Here is a 6,604-nt window from a genome sequence, read left to right on the forward strand (position 1 = left end):
ATCTCTACTAGTTTGACATAATTATTTCAAAACAGCACCAGATATGTTTCCAAACCCTCCTCCAAACTGTGTGTCTAAGTGTTATCCCATCAGTGGTATCCTTAGGCTGGTTTACATTTGCATAATGAAGTCAATAACAGCAGCCTCCCTGGAGCGTGCATGGCAACATTATTACTAATTTAATAAGAAGCTTGGGTGCGTGCATGGAGACACCAAACCAAGATGGATGGGGGGATCAAAAGGTAGCCAAAGTGTGATATAAGAACAGACAAGGCAGGAATGGTATATGGTGGTAAACAAGGGGGTAAAGGTGATCGGAGGACATGAAGTTTAAAAGACAGAACTTTTGCGCGTGCGTGTAAGCGAGTGCGTGTGTGTGAAATGAAAAGTGAAGAAGTGGTGCAGAAGGTGTGATACCATGGCGACACAAAATGCATGGCTGATGAGAGATGTTCACTTGTGTTTTAATCACAGCTTCCTCAGTGTCCTCTTGCTACAGCCCTGCAGCCATACACGGGCTAGCAAATGTAAATGGATATATATCTATGCCTTCAGATATATCTATGCTACGCACTCTATGGAAATGTTCAAATGTTAAATGCAGTGTACAGAGAAAAAAAAAGTTTAATGGGTTTTCCGGTATCAGCTATGCATGGGCCTGTGATGGGAGAGTGGTGATATGCTTTTTAGATAGAGAATGTGCATGTGCAGAAAGTACCCAGAATGCATTGCAGCGTATTCCGCAAATCTATTTCATGCAATCTTTTCTGATGAGGGGGTCCACCACCTGCTTGTCTCCATAGATGCTATTAGTTTGTTTGAAATATTCCACAGTATGCCATTAAATCCTGCATTTATAATTACAGGTGTTCCTAATGCTAAAACAATACTTTGGACCCACTTTTGGTCCATGGAAATTTCCTGACAAAGCAATAATACTGTATCTCCATGACGACAGGAGGATGATGGACCATCTACCTGAAAAGTTACATAACGTTCCTTTAAAATAGCCACCAGGAGTCCATCCATTTCTGACCCAAATTCTGAATATGTAGCATTGTGGATGTCTCTCCCCACTCTTTACCCCAATTTCATACTGCTTATTCTGCTGCTGTCTAATCAAGCCTATGAGTGCTACAGACATCAAAACATTTCCCTAAAACACATATTAATACCATAAATAGACGTATAGTTAGGCAATATGTGAGAAAATCTTCGTTTTTTACTTGGACCATATATATCCCTTACAAAGACATATTGCTTGCTCAGAATAGGGCTTTTAGTTGATTCCAACCTGATTCTGTGAAGTCTGCAGGTGATAAAGCCCACTGCAGTCAGCTCTGACCCTACATGCCCCTTTTCTTCTAATGGATATCTTATACAGCCATATACAGCCCAGCACAAACTCGGTCTATTCTTAAGGTTACCGCCGGCTAATTACCTAATTGTACCAAAGAGCAGCCCACATACATTTTACTCCCCAATGCACAATAGACACAAGGGAAAACATGTTTCAAAGTTAGAAATAAGAGGGACCTGTTTTTGTTGTGACTGATTTGAAATTTAAATCACCCTAAATGCAGCTACACAGCTTGCGACCATGAAAAATATGGTAATAATTTAGTAAGGTTCGCTGACACTCATTAATAATAAAGGACGCACTTACCCAGAGGAGAGCTTTCATGATTTTTAAAGGTGCTTGTTGATCTCTGAATAATATGTCCTAAGATGTTTTTCAAAGAGATAGATCACAATAAAAATAATTGTATGAACACAGCACTAGTTCAACTACGAAGATGTATTTCCGACCAATACCACTCATCAGCTGGCTGTCAAAGTTTGGGTCATCCACAACTTGCTACACTTGTTTTTCCAAATCCGTAAATGTAATCGCTGCACATATTTTGAGATTAAAGCAACAGGAATAGTGATGCACGTACAAATGATGGAACAATGTCAGCTTTCAGTTTCAAAACCAATGGCAAAGTGGATCTCACCCATGTTGTAAAATAAAGTTAATTAACACGGTTTGAATACTGAGTTGAAAGTGGCAGGTGGTATGGTATGCCAGGAGCAGTGTGTGACCGCAGTGCAGCATCCGGCTACCCATCTCGAGATTGCGAGCCAAGATTTAGATTAGGAATACCAATATGGAAGATTTGACTTTTGCATGTGTTTTGGTCGATGTTGGAAACTGGAGTACTGAGGAAACCCACTCAGACATCAGGAGAACATGCAAACTCCACATAGATTACCTTTGTGCAATGAGTCTTTATAGAGATAGACAAGTTTAATATCATACTGTGAAACACTCCAGGCAAAATAATAACATCTTCATGGAGATAAGCAGGTGGCATAACCTCAAGGCAAGGCATGGCAGGTTTACTTGTATAGCACAATTTGTACTCAAAGTAATTCAAATGCTTTACGGAATAAGAAAGACATTAAAACGCTGATTCCCCATGTTTAGTCCTGACTCTGGGCACCTGCAGGAGGCCGGTCCCTGAAGTCCTCAGAGTGCGAGATGGTTTATATGGTACTAACATGTGGGCTATGTACCTTCTCCATTAAAGTCCCATAGTGCACCATAAAAGTAATATGATGTTATGCTGTACAAGAATATTTGACAGAGCAATAATGCCTGAGAGTCCCTCTGTTAGTAACATAAAATCAAGTTTGTTTGTGCAGATGAGGGAGTTGCGCAGCAGTCTGTGGAGTTGCCCTGGTCATAGCCCCACACAAGAGAACGCTCCAGCAGCCACAGGTGCATGTTGGGTTTCTCCATCGGCCAAGGCACTGTCTCCGGAGTCACTGCTCCTCACAGATGCTCTGAACTAAGGCCAGCACCGGGAGCAAACAAGCAAATCTCTCCTTGTACTTGTCCTTCACTTTTTCACTTCCAAATGGGCAGTCTGCAGCAGTCGATTATGTTTAATATCAAGTGAAAGGAGGCTTATTTCAGATCATTTTTATTTCCCAGGCAACAGCACTGTGTCTTTCCCGATACAGAGAGACATGAGCGTTGTTCTTGTTCATTGCGTTTAGTTTCATCAGAATTACTTTGGATGGCTGATTTCATCACAGCATTTCTCATGGGTGCGAGCTGCGAGCGTGCACCGTGCACTGATCTAACAGAAATAAATGAAATGACAGATAAATAACTAAAAGCCAAACCAACCAAACGAGGCTAAACATAAACATTTATTAGGTGTGGCAATGAAGCCATGTAAATACGGTTAAGGCGACAGAGGTGCTGTTACTATGAAGGAAGCTCTATGGGATTGCGCTGCCAGGCATAACATGTGACCACCTTCCTCTTCTTGGTGGTGGTAATTTTATGCACTGGCTGATGTAGCCCCGTGGGCAACAAATAGCAATCATCTATGCATTTTCACACCTATACCAAAGCAAGCATTATTGTTTATTTGAATGGACACACTGGTCTGTCTCTCTATGTGCTGTCCGTTTCCTTTTTTTGTGGTTAGAATGTTGCAGATGCATGTTGAATATATGCTCTTCAAATGTGAAGTAGTAAGACTTAACACATTTTTAAACATAAAAGTTTTGTCTTCCACCCACATTCTTCATTGGGATTTGAACTGTTCTCATAACTCATAACCTCAAGCACTTTCTTTTGACCTTTGCAGCCAGAACCGGCCAGGCTGAAATGCTAATGTTGCTAACGGCAAGAAATTATTTAACACCTTAGTCCTTAGTGGAAAGTACAGTCATATTTGAAGGAGAAGGTTTTTCAATCTTTTGCTTAGCCCAATTTAGAAAATCTTGGTATAATATTGTAAAATAAATGGAAGCTTACCACCTTACAATAAAGAAAAAAAAGTCCATTCTCGCATAGGTTAATATTGCAGTATACACTCACCTAAAGGATTATTAGGAACACCTGTTCAATTTCTCCTTAATGCAATTATCTAATCAACCAATCACATGGCAGTTGCTTCACTGCATTTAGGGGCGTGGTTCTGGTCAAGACAATCTCCTGAACTCCAAACTGAATGTCAGAATGGGAAAGAAAGGTGATTTAAGCAATTTTGAGCGTGGCATGGTTGTTGGTGCCAGACGGGCCAGTCTGAGTATTTCACAATCTGCTCAGTTACTGGGATTTTCACGCACAACCATTTCTAGGGTTTACAAAGAATGGCGTGAAAAGGGAAAAACATCCAGTATGCGGCAGTCCTGTGGGCGAAAATGCCTTGTTGATGCTAGAGGTCAGAGGAGAATGGGCCGAGTGATTCAAGCCGATAGAAGAGCAACGTTGACTGAAATAACCACTCGTTACAACCGAGGAATGCAGCAAAGCATTTGTGAAGCCACAACACGCACAACCTTGAGGCGGATGGGCTACAACAGAAGAAGACCCCACCGGGTACCACTCATCTCCACTACAAATGGGAAAAAGAGGCTACAATTTGCACAAGCTCACCAAAATTGGACAGTTGAAGACTGGAAAAATGTTGCCTGGTCTGATGAGTCTCGATTTCTGTTGAGACATTCAAATGGTAGAGCCAGAATTTGGCGTAAACAGAATGAGAACATGGATCCGTCATGCCTTGATACCACTGTGCAGGCTGGTGGTGGTGGTGTAATGGTGTGGGGGATGTTTTCTTGGAACACGGCAAGGCAAGTTTATTTGTATAGCACAATTCGTACACAAGGTAATTCAAAGTGCTTTACAGAATAAGAAAGACATTAAAATCACATAAATCAAAACATAAATAATCATCCAATCTGCAACTCTCTCACCCTCTCTCATCATTTGCACCCTTTAAAAACTCTCTCTAGGACTCTTTAAACACTGTCTTGCTCAGTTTAAGAACTTTCCCATTACTTTGCAAAAAAACTTTCCTGTCACTTCTCAAATACTTTCCTGTCATTTTACTATGTCTAATAAAAGTCCATCAGTCCATGTTTCTTTTGTCATCATAAAATTACCATTAAAGGAGAAGAGTGCAGAATAAAAACCTTTCAGTCGTATGCACAGCTAAACAGAACCGTTTTGAGTCTGCATTTTAATATTGTCAAAGTAGAGGCCTGTCTCACATCTTCAGGAAGACTGTTCCAAGTTTTAGCTGCATAAAACTGGAACGCTGATTCCCCATGTTTAGTCCTGACTCTGGGCACCAGCAGGAGGCTGGTCCCTGAAGTCCCCAAATTGCGAGATGGTTCATATGGCACTAACATGTTGAAGATATACTTTGGACCTAGGCCATGAGAGACTTATACACAAGCAGAGCTGTTTTAAAGTATATTCTTTGAGCTACAGGAAGCCAGTGCAGAGACTTGAGAACAGGACTTATGTGCTCGTACGTCCTGGTTCTAGTCAGGACCCGAGCAGCAGCGTTCTGGATGTACTGCAGCTGTGTTAAGGCTCGTTTGGAGAGGCCAGTGAGCAGGCCATTACAGTAGTCTAACCTACTGGAGACAAATGCATGGATAAGTCTGTCTAAGTCTGGTTTTGACAGTAAACCTTTGATTTTTTTCTTTAGGTCCCTTAGTGCCAATTGGGCATCGTTTAAATGCCACGGGCTACCTGAACATTGTTTCTGACTATGTCCATCCCTTCATGACCACCATGTACCCATCCTCTGATGGCTACTTCCAGCAAGATAATACACCATGTCATAAAGCTCGAATCATTTCAAATGGGTTTCTTGAACATGACAATGAGTTCACTGTACTACAATGGCCCCCACAGTCACCAGATCTCAACCCGATAGAGCATCTTTGGGATGTGGTGGAACGGGAGCTTCGTGCCCTGGATGTGCATCCCACAAATCTCCATCAACTGCAAGATGGTCCTATCAATATGGGCCAACATTTCTAAAGAGTGCTTTCAGCACCTTGTTGAATCAATGCCACATAGAATTAAGGCAGTTCTGAAGGCGAAAGGGGGTCAAACACCGTATTAGTATGGTGTTCCTAATAATCCTTCAGGTGAGTGTAAATTTGACCATTGCTGCCTATTCCCTTCCTCTAAGATAAGGCAGATGATAATAGAAAAGACTAGTAGCAAGTATCTAATTAGAAACCAAAGTGCACATGTTCAGGTAGATGTCTTGTGAACTGAAATCCACTTTACCTTTAGTTTTGGAGTGAAAATCTGTGCAGAAGTGAGTACGCTGACTCTGAAAAGGTGGCTGTGATGGGAGAGTGTTGTTAACAGCTGACACCTGTTGTTGAATTCCTGTTATGTGAGACAGATGGACTTTTTACCTGTTGTATGAGATGAAATGCAGAAGTAAAATTTCAAACTGTGTAATAATTTTTACAACATTATAATACACTAAAAACCTTGAATTGGTCTTTAAAAACTCAATAAACTGTGGAGCGTAGCCTAATTTTGATTACACCATTGGGGGGGATGCTTCTGTATGTCATGAGTTATGTTTGACAGCAAATGATAGTTGTGTAATCATTATGCTTCCAAATGTTTTAGTTTTGTATGAAATTGTAAAACTCTAATAGCAAAATAAATAGAAGAACTTAGGATTTGTTTCCCCATATTTAAAATGGCTGTTAAAAAAACCTTTTTAACACACAAAAAATGTAAAATACCACAACTATCTTGAAGGTTACTCTTACAAAT

The sequence above is a fragment of the Periophthalmus magnuspinnatus genome, chromosome 24, assembly GCF_009829125.3.
Source record: "Periophthalmus magnuspinnatus isolate fPerMag1 chromosome 24, fPerMag1.2.pri, whole genome shotgun sequence".
Classification (NCBI taxonomy): Eukaryota; Metazoa; Chordata; class Actinopteri; order Gobiiformes; family Gobiidae; genus Periophthalmus; species Periophthalmus magnuspinnatus.